Here is a 15,083-nt window from a genome sequence, read left to right as displayed (position 1 = left end):
CTCAACTGCTGTGGTCATCAGTCCCAAGTTTATGCAGTAAGGCAGGTATTAAAGTTAGGAACGGTGTGTACGTCTCGAGGAAAGGCAACTAACAGCGCACATATTATCCAGATTATATTCATCCAGTACTTGAGAATAAGATCATTAAGTGACTTCGAACAAACTTTACACATAATTTTGAACTTCTAAGAAACTTTTTCTTGCTAAAATCCCCAGCAAAACAGTGAAACTAAGAAAAGTTTATGGCTTACTAAATGTTCGCTGTTCATGCAATAAACTTTCAGCATCTGACACGTCATTGCTTATTTACTACTAACTCTGTTCGCAACAAATTTTGCAGACATTATTCACATATACAACGAAAGGTATCTACAAAATTACATTATTATTCGACTCATAGTGCAGAAGACATGACTTTTGTTTCAGACGGAGCGCAAATTTTCCAGAATCTACTCATCTACAGTTAAGTTGGCCTAAGTTGAGCTCCAACGGCCTAATGCTGTTATTAGCTTTCAACTACGAAGTGCACATGGTTGCACACGAAAACAGTAGCCGTCTACAGAGCTCCGGCAACACTGCAATAAAGATGTTTAGAAAATCGCATAACATGATTGTAGAGACACTTGGAGCTGCTGCGCCTAGCCCACTGCAAATATCAGGGGTTTCCTTACAGCGACTTGATTATATTGTTTGAAAATGAGAATACTTAGCGACTGAAAACAAACTTTTAACATAATTTAAACGTTCTCTATCGTTTCTTCTCGCTTACATGCTTAACATCAAATATTTAACACATTCACTCATTTGTAAAGTAATAAGACGTTTGACACTGTTTTATACTTTAGATTTCGATTCTTTAAAGAATTTGAAGTGCGGGTTCACTGTATAATATTTCTGCTCCGGTTCAGAGTTCATCGTTAAAAATGTTTACTAATGAAACTGATGAGCGCAGCAATATTATAAGGAAAGACGAGACGTTCTGATAAAGAAAATGAATAAAAGTTTTACTTTAAAATCGACGTAGCTGGTTTTCGTGACCAGTCATTAATTGGATGATGCCAGACCGTGTATCGGTATAATTCTGGCGCGCTTAAAATGCGTGCGACAAGTTGTAATCGGGCTTCGTAATCATGAAAACATAATGAAGGCAGGTTCTATGATTGATCACGCAAATTTGCACACAAGCTGCTACAATGGCGGCACATCAATTGCATCATCTTATCAAGACTTCCACGTCGCCTCAAATTAATGCTGAAAGAGACGTATACAGGTTAAGACAAGGTAGATTCAGTAATTCACTTTAGACAAGCACATTTCAGAGTTTAAGTGATATATTAACACACAATATGCAGACATTTAAAACACCACACCTGCTACTAAAGCGTGCGGCTACATCGGAAGCTAATATAGAAGAGAGTGAGGCAGACAAGATCCATCGCTAAAGAAACTAGACTCCCCCATGATACACAAAACGGGTCAGATCGTTGTTGCAGAAGCAACGAAAAAAGCATGCCAAATTTAAAAGAACGCAATATCCCTAAGATTGGCAAAGTTTTACAAAAGTTCAAAATATGGCGAGTACTTCAATGTGAGATACTTTTAATAATTTCCACAACGAAATTCTGTCTCGAAATCTGGCAGAAAACCCAAAGAGATTCTCATCATACACAAAGCACACCTATGGCAAGACACAATCAATACCTTCACTGCACGATAACAACGGTGAAGTCACTGATGACAGTGCCACTGAAGCAGAGTTATTAAACACGGTTTTCCGAAACTTCTTCACCAAAGAAGACGAAATAAATATTCCTTGATTCCAATCAAGAACAACTGCCAAGATGAGAAACATAGAAGTAGATATCCTCGATGTAACAAAGCAGCTTAAATCACTTAATAAAGGCAAGGCCTCCGGTCCAGATTGTATACCAGTCAGGTTCCTCTCAGAGTATGCTGATAAAAGAGCTCCATATTTGGCAATTATATACAACCACTCACAGAAAGATACGTACCTAAAGACTGGAAAATTTCTGAAGTCACACCCATACCCAAAAAGAGAAGTAGGAGTAATCCGCTGAATTACATGCCTATATCACTAACGTCGATTTGCAGTAGGGTTTTAGAACATATACTTTATTCCAACATTATGAAGTACCTTGAAGAAAACGATTTATTGATATGTAGTCAACACTGATTCAGAAAATATCGTTCTTGTGAAACACAACTACCTCTTTGTACTCATGTAGTAAAATGTGCTATCGACAGGGGATGTCAAATTGATTCCACATGTTTAGATTTCCAGAAGGCTTCCGACACCGTCCCTCACAAGCGTCTTCTAATCAAACTGCTTGCCTACGAAGTATCGCCTGAGTTGTGCGACTGGATTCGCGATTTCCTGTCAGAAAAATCACAGTTCGTAGTAATAGACGGAAAGTCATCGAGTAAAACAGAAGTAATATCCGGCGTTCCCCAAGGAAGTGTTATAGGCCCTCTATTGTTCGTAATCTATATTAACGACATAGGAGACAATCTGAGTAGCCACCTTAGATTGTTTGCAGATGATGCTGTTATTTACCGTCTTGTAAAGTCATCAGATGATCAAAACGACTTGCAAAATGATTTAGATAAGATTTCCGTATGGTGCGAAAAGTGGCAATTGACCCTGAATAAAGAAAAGTGCGAAGTTATTCACATGAGTACTAAAAGAAATCAGCTAAGTTTCGATTGCGCGATAAGTCACACAGATCTGAGGTCCGTAAATTCAGCTAAATACTTAGGGATTACAATTACAAATAACCAAAATTGGAACGATCACATAGATAATACTGTGGGTAGAGCAAACCAAAGACTGCGATTGATTGGCAGAACACTTAGAACGTGCAACAAGTCTACCAAAGAGACAGCTTACGCTACGCTTGTCCACCCTATTCTGGAGTACTGCTGTGTGGTGTGGGATCCGCATTAGGTGGGACTGATGGATGACATCGAAAAAGTACAAAGAAGGGCAGCTCGTTTTGTATCATCGCGAAATAGGGGAGATAGTGTAACAGACATGATACCTGAATTGGAGTGGCAATCATTAAAACAAAGGCGTTTTTCGTTGCGACGGGATCTTCTCGTGAAATTTCAATCAACAGTTTTCTCCTCCGATTGCGAAAACATTCTGTTGGCACCCATCTACATAGGGAAAAATGATCATCACGATAAAATAAGAGAAATCAGGGCTCAGACGGAAAAATTTAACTGCTCGTTTTTCCCGCGTGGCGTTCGAGAATGGAACGGTAGTGAGACAGCATGAAGTTGGTTCATTGAACCCTCTGCCAGGCACTTTATTGTGAATAGCAGAGTAATCACGCAGATGTAGACTCAGTCATTTCAACAGACATTTGTTCACATCTGAAGAGTCACAGATTACGTTTACATAATTCTCCTACAATGTCGCCTCGTCCTATCTTTGGAGCGGACGGTTAAACGATTAATTTATAAAAACAGGTATCACAACTGCTACTTAATACTGCGCCCTACTTTTCTTGTTCGTAAAAGTTCTTTCTGGCGGAGACAATCTGTCGGTTAGAAGGCGGGCCGATCTACTATTGCACAAGGCGCCGACCTGAATTTTTCGCAAACGGTGATAGACAGCATTTACAGAGGGCGGTGCTATAAGCTGGAGAGAATGAATGAAAGGGAAACCAGATACGACGCGCTTGCGTTCTTGTGGTCGGGGCAGTGCGACCCCGTCAGCAGGTGCTGGGCCACTCGGCAAATCGAGCGGAACAGCGAAGGGCCAAGAGCTGTGCGAACAGCGTGAAAATAGTGTTACGGCAAAGACATGACAAGACGACTGGCAGCAGAGAACTTTAGAGATATCGGATTTCAAAACGGATTTCCCTTAGATATGCTGGAAACAGAACACAATTACTCAGGATGGAAACTGAGTGATGTTAAGAACTGAACTGATCTGTAGGGCCTTCCATAACGCCTGGACGATTTCAAATTTCAGTAACACAGTAACTAATCGCAAAATAAAGTTGAACCTTTTACACAAGGTGAAACCTTCCCGTCTCCTCTACATCTCTTTTGTTCCCTTCTACAGTAACCTATGAAACCTGTCCTTAGGATTTCTATCTCTTGCTTAATAATAACAAATGAAATCTTTCCTTTGAAATTTATTCTGTTTCTCTTCTTTTCGCATACAAATTTAATTGCTGCTTATTAAAAGTGATTTTCTGATTATTTCGACGAAACATAGAATGTGTCGTCGTCGTGGCCCTCAATCGTTATCTGCAATAACCCAAAACTGTTCCTTACTTTTTTTACTGTTACTGGATCGCCATCTGACTGCTACATCCAACTGCGACATGAATATACTTACTCTGGTTTACTATACTCTGTTAACTGCTAGTGGGCTGTCATAATAAGTGGCTGTATTTATTACCAAAACTGACGTTATTCCTTAATAGCAAAGCTGACGTTATTCTTTAAGTAATTTGACTGAAGTTACGTAATTCATAGATACACTTTTTCTTGACAACAATAAAATTTTTGCGAAGTTTTACGTTGATGGTTTTTGGGATGGATTATAATCAGTAATGCAACATTGCTGGCAAAAATTAATTATATTCTGAAAACGTTTCTTCAAATATTTACTACTGGTAATGAAATGATTTTACAAACGTTCAGATGGGACTTACTTTTTACAATAATCTTACAACTAGCATTGCTCAAACATACCCTCAGTAGTCTTGAATTTCTCAAAACAAATAAGTCAATAATATTAGTTCCTCTTATGATAATAGTTAGCTGATGTCTCTGTATATCTGTTTATAATCTCTTGTGAATCATAGCTGGTGGCTGGCAGGCACACTGCTCCTCTCAACCTCTCGTTTCTGACTCGCTTCACATCTTGCTTACTACAGACTTCCTACGAACGCTAAAGTGCGGTCTCTCCTGCCAACAATGCTTTCTGGTGCAGACAATCCCTGCTATCATTACAAAATGTATCAATGCGCAGTCTTTCCCGCTCTTTTCTTAAAATGTATCCAGACGCGGTCTCTCCCGCCCTTTTTTAAATTATATCAATTTGCGGTCTCTCTTGCCAACAATACTTTGGTGCAGACATTCTCTGCTACCACAATTATTTCCAACATGACAAATATTAATTATTCCTACTTAATGCTATTAATAAAATATAAACATCTTTAATAAATTGTGGTTTGACAATTGACAATAGAAATATACACGTTTTACTAAGGTATAACATTTATTCAGGTTAACTTATGAAATACAAAATACACGAGGTGTTTCATCCGGTTTTTGAATACATATTTCGTAGCTGCTGGAGGAATTCTGGAAATTTCATCATGAATTCGATCTTTTCGTTGTTGCAGGCTCATCGGCCTGTCGCAGTACCCTCTCGCCTTCAAATAGCCCCACAGGCAACAGTCTGGCATGGTTAAAGCAGGCAAGCAAGGCGTCCGAGCGACACAAGCGCGTTTGGAAATTATACGGTTATCAAACGCTTTGTGGAGAACTGGCAATATCTTGTTGGATGCGTAGCATGTTCAGAGTTTGGGTGCGTTTTCGGAGCGAACGACAACGGCTGGTCTGTAAACTACTACGCACGTTCGATGTTCTAGAGTTCGGAGGTTTTCCGATAGCCGGATGACTTTCTAGTCAATGCACTAGCAGCCGCACGGAAGTTTCTTAGGCCGGTATTACACTACCGGATTTCTTTGTCAAAGATTTGATTAAAGATGTGATCAAATATTCCGTCAAATATATTTGACAAAGATCTTTGACGTAGCGCTAGAAGGGGTATTACGCTGTCATCAATTTTTTCGTCAAAGTTCAAGATGGCTGACAACTTGTTATTAAGCGCACGGTTGCACCTACCGCAATTGCATTGTGTGCACATGCGGAAAAGAAGTGGGGCGAAAAAGGAACCATACATACGAAGTTGACAGTCTTAAATTCCTGGGATTACAACTTGATAATAAATTCAGTTGGGAGGAGCACACCACAGAACTGCAGAAACGCCTTAACAAATCTGTGTTTGAAATTCGAGTATTAGCAGACATAGGCAACATAAAAATGAAAAAGCTTGCATACTTTCATTCCATAATGTCGTATGGTATGATATTTTGGGGTAAGTCTTCAAGTCAAACAAAAGTTTTCAGGGTCCAAAAGCGTGTAATACGTATTATTTGTGGAGTAAATTCACGGACGTCCTGCAGAAACCTCTTCAAAGAACTAGGTATACTAACTACTGCCTCTCAGTAAATTAACTCCTTAATGAAATTTGTCCTAAATAATGTATCTATTTTTCCAACAAACAACTCAGTTCATACACACAATACCAGGAACAAAAATGATCTGCACAAGGACTTAAAAGCACTTACTTTAGTTCAAAAAAAGGGTCCACTGCTCAGGAACACTCATCTTCAATAATTTGCCAGCAAACATAAAAAAGTTAGTTACAAATAAAGATCAGTTTAAAAGGAGCCTGAAACACTTACTAGCGGCCAACTCCTTCTACTCCATTGACGAAATTTTTAATAGAAACAAATTATGTATTTATTCATACTATTAGTATTGTTATTTCAGCTTAGAAAACTGACATGTTCCACATCCACGAGGATCTCCTCAGCACGGATCTATGGAACGAAAAACTAATCTAATCTGGATGAAGCCGTGGGTTTTACGACGACACGATAAAAGAATTCAACAAAACTTGTTACGAGAGCTTACAGTGGAAGACGTCAAGTCGTACATCAATTACTTAAGAATGGATGAGCATACATTTCTGTATGTGCTCAGTGAAGTGTATCCTCATATCACAAAGCACAATATTCACTTAAGAACTGCTACATATTCAGAAGACAGGCACACTGTACCACTCCGATTCCTTGCTACAGGAGAGGGTTATGTTAGGTCAGGTCAGGTCTCCGATCTTCTAAATCTATTTTTGTATCCAGGGTGCCTAATTGTAAAGCGCCTCATCAGCTATTAATTTGGTAGTCGTCGGCACACAGCATTTGTGTTTACCGGCAATGTTTATAAAGACACTACAGACGACAAAACGCTGCAGCGATGCTAGCGCTCCATGTGGTAACATGTCACATTGCAGTGAACAGAAGACATGCGATTTGTTTGATCAAATCTACAGCGAGGCCCTAGATTTGATCAAATATTGGACGATATTTGACAAAGTTCCTATTACACCATCAAAGATTTTTGACAAAGAAATTTGATAGTGTAATACCGGCCTTACCCAATTCAATATTGCTCTTCGGACAGAAATTGCACATCGCGGCTGGAAATGCTTATGATAGGCACGTTGCAGCACGTTGCATGCGCATCACATATTCGTCGTAGCGAAAATAGCACTTTTCATCAACAGCTACACCTATGTCAACACGGCTACTCAGCAAATCACATTTAAGTGCCTGACAGAGGATTCACCGCACTACTTCCACACTAATTACCATGTGGAATTAGTGTGCAAAAAAAGAACAGCTATATCTTTCCGTGCGAGCTCTGATTTCCCTTATTTTATTATAATGATCGCTTCTCCCTATGTAGGTCGGCGTCAACAATATATTTTCATATTTCGAGGAGAAAGCTGGTGATTAAAATTTCGTGAGAAAATCCCGCTGCAACGAGGAAAGCCTTTGTTTTAATGATTTCCACCCGAAATCCTGTATCATATCAGTGACCCTCTCTCCCCTATTTCTTGATAATACAGAAACTACAGCCCTTCTCTGAATCTTCGCGATGTACTCCGTTAATCCTATGTGGTAAGCATCCCACACCGCGCAGCAGTGTTCCAATAGAGGACAGACAAGTGTATTTTAGGCAATCTCTTTAGAAGATTTGTTGCATCTCTTAAGTGAGCTGCCAATAAATCACAGTCTTTGGTTCGCCTTCCACACAACATTTCTATGTGTTCTTTCCGATTTAAGTTAACCGTAATTGTTCGTTACAATTTACGGCCTTAGATTTGATTGATTTATCATATAAACGAAATTTAAAGAGTTCCTCTTAGCACACATGTGGCTGACCTCAAACTTCTCATTATTTAGGGTCAATTACCAATTTTTGCACCTAAGTCGTTTTGCAATTGGTTTTGATCTTCTGGTGGCTTTACTAGACTATAAATGACAGCATCATCTGCAAACAACTATAAGACGGCTTCTCAGAATGTCTCCTCAAACGTTTATAAAGATAAGGAACATCAGAGGGCCTATAACGCCACCTTTGGGAACGCCAGAAACCACTTCTGTTTTATTCGATGACTCCGCTATTACTATGAACTGTGACCTCTCTGACAGAAAATCAAGGATCCAGTCGCATAACTGAGACGATATTCTTTAAGCACGCAATTTGGTTTCGAGCCACTTGTGAGGTACGGTGTTAAAAGCCTTCTGAAATCTAGAAATACGGAATCAATTTGAAATCCCTTGTCAACAGCACTCAACATTGCGTGTGAGTAAAGAGCTAATTGTGCCTCTCAGGAATATCCATGTTGACTACGTGTCGATAGTCCGTTCTTTTCTATGTAATTCATAATGTTCGAACACACTATATATTCCAGAAACCTGCTGCATATCGACGTTAATTTTATGTGTCTATAACTTACTGAGTTACTCCTACTACCTTTCTTGACTGTTGGTGTGACCTGTGCAACTTTCCAATTTTTGGGTTCGAGTCTTTCGTCGAGCGAGCTGTTGTATATGATTGTTAAGCATGGAGCTATTCCATCGTCATACTCTGAAAGGAACCTAATGGTATACAATCTGGATCCAAAGCCTTGCTTTTATTAAGTGATTCAAGTTGCTTCACTGCTCCGAGAACATCTACTTCTAAGTTATTCATGTTGGCAGCACTTCTTTATTCAAATCATGGATTATTTAATTCGTCTTCTTTGGTGAAGGAATTTCAGAAGGATGTGTCTAGTAACTCTGCTTTAGCAACCCTGTCACCCATAGAATTTCCATTGCTATCGCGCAGAGAAGGCAATGATTGTCTTTTACAGCTAGTATTTTTTACGTACTACCAGAATCTCTATGTATTTTCTGCCAGGTTTTGAGACAAAGTTACCATGTGCTAACTATTATAAGCATCTCGCATTGAATTCTGCGCTAAATTTCCAGATTCTGAGCAAGATCGCAAATTTGGAGGATTTTGCGTTCGTTTAAATTCGGCATGCCTTTTTTCGTTGTTTGTCAACAGTGTTCTTACTTGTTTTGTGTGCCGTAGGGGGTCAGTGCCGTCGTTTTGGTATAAATCTCTCAATTGCTGTTGATACTATTTCTTTGAATTAGAGCCACATGTGGTCTGCACTTGCACTGTTAATTTGAGAGGAGTGGAGATTTTCTCTCAGGAAAGGGTGAAGCAAATTTTCATATGCTTTTTTGAATAGACGGATTTTTCGTTTATTTTTAGTGGATTTGGGAGTTACGGTATTCAGTCTTGCTACGACAATCCTCTGTTCGCTAATCCCTGTATCCGTTTTGATGCTCGTTATTAGCTCAGGAGAGGTCAAGTGTGTTTTAACAACCTTCTACTATTCGACGGGGCTCATGAACTAATTGCTCGAAATAATTTTCGGAGAATACTTTTAGCACAATTTCGGATGATGTTTTATGCGTACTTCCGGATTTCAATTTGTATTTTCGCCAATATATGGAAGGTAGATTGAAGTCACCACTGATTATAATTGTATGAGTCGGGTACGTGTTTGAAATTAGAATCGTTTTCTATGAACCATCACCAGTTTCATTATATGGGTTGGGAGGTCGGTAAAAGGATACAATTATTATTTATTCCGGTTGCCAAGAGTGGCCACTACCCATACTAGCAAATAGGAACCATGTACTTCATTTTCGCTACAAGATAAACTACTTCCAACAGCAACAAATGCCACTGCCAACCGTATTTAGCCTATCGTTTCTGAACACCGTTAGCTCCTTCGCAAAAATTTCTGTTGAGCTTACCTCTGGGTTTGGCCAACTTTTAGAGCCTATAACTATTTGAGGATTAGTGCTTTCTACTAGCACTTGGAGCTCTGGTACTTTCCCAACACAACTACGACAATTTACAGCTATTATTTTGATGGTTCCTAGATCTACGTTCTTCCTGTGTTCGGCCTGCACTCTTTGCAACTGAAGCCTTTTTTGTGTTTGCCTGAGACCCTTTAACCTAAGAAACCACTCAGTCCACGGTAGACAGCCGCCACTACCCTCTCAGCTGCCTCGCGCGTGTAATGGACTCCTGACCTATTTATCGGTACCCGAAACCCCACCTCTTTATGGCGCAAGTATAGGGATCTGCAGCCTACACGGTCGCAGAACCACTCGGCTCTGTACCAGAGGTTTGCAGTCGGTCCTGTCGACTACGCTGCAAGTGGTGAGCTTTGCTTTAGTCTTGCAAGCAAAACTGGCAGCCTTTACTACTTCAGATAGCCGCTTGGAACCAGAGAGAATATACACTCCTGGAAATTGAAATAAGAACACCGTGAATTCATTGTCCCAGGAAGGGGAAACTTTATTGACACATTCCTGGGGTCAGATACATCACATGATCACACTGACAGAACCACAGGCACATAGACACAGGCAACAGAGCGTGCACAATGTCGGCACTAGTACAGTGTATATCCACCTTTCGCAGCAATGCAGGCTGCTATACTCCCATGGAGACGATCGTAGAGATGCTGGATGTAGTCCTGTGCAACGGCTTGCCATGCCATTTCCACCTGGCGCCTCAGTTGGACCAGCGTTCGTGCTGGACGTGCAGACCGCGTGAGACGACGCTTCATCCAGTCCCAAACATGCTCAATGGGGGACAGATCCGGAGATCTTGCTGGCCAGGGTAGTTGACTTACACCTTCTAGAGCACGTTGGGTGGCACGGGATACATGCGGACGTGCATTGACCTGTTGGAACAGCAAGTTCCCTTGCCGGTCTAGGAATGGTAGAACGATGGGTTCGATGACGGTTTGGATGTACCGTGCACTATTCAGTGTCCCCTCGACGATCACCAGAGGTGTACGGCCAGTGTAGGAGATCGCTCCCCACACCATGATGCTGGGTGTTGGCCCTGTGTGCCTCGGTCGTATGCAGTCCTGATTGTGGCGCTCACCTGCACGGCGCCAAACACGCATACGACCATCATTGGCTCCAAGGCAGAAGCGACTCTCATCGCTGAAGACGACACGTCTCCATTCGTCCCTCCATTCTCGCCTGTCGCGACACCACTGGAGGCGGGCTGCAGGATGTTGGGGCGTGAGCGGAAGACGGCCTAACGGTGTGCGGGACCGTAGCCCAGCTTCATGGAGACGGTTGCGAATGGTCCTCGCCGATACCCCAGGAGCAACAGTGTCCCTAATTTGCTGGGAAGTGGCGGTGCGGTCCCCTACGGCACTGCGTAGGATCTTATGGTCATGGCGTGCATCCGTGAGTCGCTGCGGTCCGGTCCCAGGTCGACGGGCACGTGCACCTTCCGCCGACCACTGGCGACAACATCGATGTACTGTGGAGACCTCACGCCCCACGTGTTGAGCAATTCGGCGGTACGTCCACCCGGCCTCCCGCATGCCCACTATACGCCCTCGCTCAAAGTCCGTCAACTGCACATACGGTTCACGTCCACGCTGTCGCGGCATGCTACCAGTGTTAAAGACTGCGATGGAGCTCCGTATGCCACGGCAAACTGGCTGACACTGACAGCGGCGGTGTACAAATGCTGCGCAGCTAGCGCCATTCGACGGCCAACACCGCGGTTCCTGGTGTGTCCGCTGAGCCGTGCGTGTGATCATTGCTTGTACAGCCCTCTCGCAGTGTCCGGAGCAAGTATGGTGGGTCTGACACACCGGTGTCAATGTGTTCTTTTTTCCATTTCCAGGAGTGTATTCCGACCCAAAGCGACACACACAATTTCTACCGACGTAAGCCACCACCTGCAACTGGCTGCTCTTCACGGCATCCGGAAGGACCAGTTCCACAATTGGAATGACTCTACCCGGTACACACATGGAGTACACACTGTCTTTCATCCCCTCCTTAGCAACCATGTCCCTGGAAGCCTCATAACACGCCTAACGCTGGAGCACCCAACTACCAATAATCCCACCCTCTGGGACTTCCCGGATGTTGCAGGCTGAGAGGTCTCCTCTGAAGCAGGAGAAGGGACTGAATCTGGCTGAGGGACATTGTCAGCCACAACAGTACCACGAACACATGATGTTGCAGCGACCGGTACGTCATGATAACTGACCTGTATGTGGGACGAGGTGTGACTTACGCACTACTAACAGACGCCGCGATAGTCGCTGTATCTTGTTTTTAGCGCCCGTTATTAAAATCTGAAGTGAAAATATTGTGAAACCCCCTGTAGAATATCAAGTTATCTGCAGCATGGAACGAAATTTTCAGCCCACATAGGCGTGCAACGGCATGGTATTAGTGAAGCAACAAAAAAAGCAGCCCTAGACGTCTGTAAATTTTTTCAATTCACCCGATACAAGAAAAGGGAGATCCTCTTACTTGAACTAACTATAGTGAAATTTCGTTACTCAGTTCTACATACAACACATAAACTACAGCTGAATCTGGTACTGTTTCTTCATATTACACAAGCACATTATACAAGACGTTGAAGAGAAGTTTCCAAAAATATTAAATCAGTATCAATGTCTCACGAAAACAGAGGGATGACAGTAGATATTAACCTCTAAAGTATCTAAGTTCCATGAAGAAGATTCATGAAGAGCCAGAAATCTTAAACTTATGTCATAGGTACAATACAATGTATAGTAAACTGCGGATTTCTGCAGAAATGTCATTTAATGACAAAATAATATACAACATAGAGAATAAAAGCACAGGTGTGTGGAAAGTCATTAAAAGGAAAACGAAGAGAAAGAAAGTCATAGTAATGTGTCGATAAGAGAGCAGGTAAAGTAGTAAATAATCCTAGAAAACTATGTCAATCACCATTATTTTAAATATTGTAGGCAAATTACAACAAAAATTTCCAAAAAACGACATATCATCCATAAATAATTATGCTTTAAGTACAATGATGTTACTACCGACCACAGGGTACAGAATCAATAAAACTGTCAAACCATGAAATATTAAATGTCGGTAGACTCAAATTATTTACCTATGTGTTTGCAGAAACAATCCATACAGAATAAACGAGCTCCCTTAACAAACATAATAAGTTAATCATTCACATCAGGGAAATTTCCAGAATATTTAAAACAGGCAAGAGTTGTACCTCTGCTAAAGAAAGGTAATGTAGAAGATACAGAAAACTGCCGACCCATTTCCCTGTTGCCACAATGTTAAAAAACAATAGAGTTAATTATGAAAGATAGATAAACGAATTATTTGAATAAATACAACCTTTTAAATGAATCACAGTTTGATTCCGAAGCCGTAAAGTATAAAATCGGCCATAGTAGAATCCACAAAAGCAGTACTTGATTCTCTTGACATAGATAAGTGTGTAACAGGCATTCTTTTATATTTTGTAATGTTTTTGATAGTTTTGACAATAAGATTCTGCTAAACAAACTAGAAGCCTTAGCAACAATAGGCTTAACTAACGACTGGTTCTGATCGTACCTACCAGATGGGGTACAAAGAGCAGAGCAAACCTTATCACAACCAAAATATATCATTATAGGAGTTCCTTAGGGTAGCATATCAGGGCGAAAACTGTTCCTGATATGCATCAATCACATTCTCAGTAATGTTAGCGATGGGAAAAATTCTCTTTGTTGATGACAGCAATATAATAGTCACTGAGAAAAAACAACAAATGAAAACATTAAGGTAGTTTACAGTCGGTCGATATGCAATAAAATCACACTGGAAATAAAAAAATGCCACGAGTTTCAATTTGAATAGACAAAATAACACTGTTGAATTAAATGTATATGGCATATCTATAGACTGCGTAACAAACACAAAATTTCTAGGAATGAATATTGCTTCTCAGTTGAAGTGGCGTGAACACGTAAAGGTTCTTACTAACAGAATATCATCAGCATGTTATGCCCCAAGAGTTTTGTCGTCGTAGTAAGAGCCAGAGTCTTTTAGTTACATACCATTCATATGCACACTCAATGCTCAGCTATGGAAACATTTTATAAGGACATATGCACAAAATATAAACACAGCCGGACCAGAAGAATAATAACCAAAAATAGTAGTTCAGCTCATTGTAAAGACCTGGAGATTTACGAATCACTTTTTCTTGCCAAAAATAAATAGTAGCTGTATAAATAAAGTTTGTTGACGAAAAAAACTAATCTATTCATTCATAAGAAAAATATATATTTATTCATATACTATAAGTAGTGTTTTTTCACAACAAATTAGATAATTTAGTATATGGTATAATTACATAATCACTTATTATTCAGGTAAAATATTAAAACAATTAAACATTCACTTACAACACTAACTTGTTCTTCAATAACAAACAAGTGAGCAAACAAATTCAGTGGGAGCGATGGCTCTGCATGGTTATTCAAGTAGAAAATTTGAACTTTACTAAACAATGTAACATGTAATTAAAAAGGAAGAACAAATGATAACATACATTCGAGCGAGAAAATTCAATGGGAGCGTTGGCTTTGCATGGTTTTAGAATTTGGATAAATTTGGCTCATAACTTGTTGTTTTAAGTTTCAAAAATGACTCTAAATTTTCATTCGTTAGTTGGCTCCTTACTTTACTTTTAATTATATTCATGCAAGAGAACGCTTGCTCGCACGAATATGTCGATCCGAAGATAGTCAGCACTCCAAATGCCAAATTCTTCACCTCACTTTAGCAATCTGAAAGACTATTCCATGCGTCGAATATAAGTGCCTCAAACCGCGGCATTTCTTTTAAAGCTGTCCACTTTTGTTGCGTTACGTACGTACATTTCTGGACTTCCAGCTCTTCCAATTTGCTTTTCAACTTTGTGAATTTTCCACTCCACAAAGCTTTATCTTTCAAATCGATCAATTGCATTTCTAGAGATCCACTATCAACTCCAAATTGGTATTCGTGTTGAGAGGA

Source organism: Schistocerca gregaria, chromosome 4 (assembly GCF_023897955.1).
Source record: "Schistocerca gregaria isolate iqSchGreg1 chromosome 4, iqSchGreg1.2, whole genome shotgun sequence".
Lineage (NCBI taxonomy): Eukaryota > Metazoa > Arthropoda > Insecta > Orthoptera > Acrididae > Schistocerca > Schistocerca gregaria.
Note: the sequence above shows the minus strand (reverse complement) of the source record.